This window comes from Morone saxatilis, unplaced genomic scaffold (assembly GCF_004916995.1).
Source record: "Morone saxatilis isolate NCDOM2014 unplaced genomic scaffold, NCSU_SB_2.0 Contig9, whole genome shotgun sequence".
In the NCBI taxonomy this organism is placed as follows: Eukaryota; Metazoa; Chordata; class Actinopteri; family Moronidae; genus Morone; species Morone saxatilis.
Genome location: NW_023340268.1, coordinates 7,262,754 through 7,263,399, shown reverse-complemented (window position 1 = coordinate 7,263,399; position 646 = coordinate 7,262,754). Strand labels below are relative to the sequence as shown.

Below are 646 nucleotides of genomic sequence, written 5' to 3'. Positions count from 1 at the left end.
GGTATTTAGGGTAGAAATTAAGCTTAAGTCAGTGCTCTGAGGTTAGTACTTTGTGTTTTCACAGGAACAATCAGGGCAGTGTTTGCTGTACTGATTGTTGCTGATTGATCAAAGGGTCAGGTTGTCCGCCCACATCGGAAATCAGAAATCTGTTTATAGTTTTTCCGAACTGTCACACTGGATGGCGGACGTGTGATATTGGTTAAATTCTGAGATAATGGCGCACATTTTCAGTCTCCTCTGGAAGATATTCATTTTGCTGCACTCAGTTGTTCACAGGAAAAGTGACAGAAATAGTTGCGTGAACCACTTTCTACTGGAGTAATAAGGCAAACTGTTCACAGTGAGGTCTGTGAATTACCCAGAATAACAAGAACATTGTTTCTGGAGATGCTGCTGCTGAATTTTGGTGTGAGCAGCACAAACAAACAAAATTCCATTTAGTGCAGAAATCTTAGACAGATGTCTCACATTGCGTTGTGGTATTGTTTGGCAGACAGAAGAGTACATGCCATAAACACAACTTTTTTTGTGGGGGAAGGGATATGTAGAACAAAAATTTTACACCCAGTCACATTAGGGAAGGGCGGCTGTGGCTCAGAGGCAGAGCGGGTCATCCCCCAATCAGAAGGTTGTTGGTTTGATC

General features: G+C 42.4%; 1 protein-coding gene across 1 annotated transcript in view; it reads right to left on the bottom strand.

The window, feature by feature from the left end:
- Nucleotides 1–646, bottom strand: part of LOC118342836 (oxysterol-binding protein-related protein 10) — a gene marked incomplete at its 5' end in the record, with an annotated part of 55,748 nt that overhangs the window by 2,279 nt on the left and 52,823 nt on the right.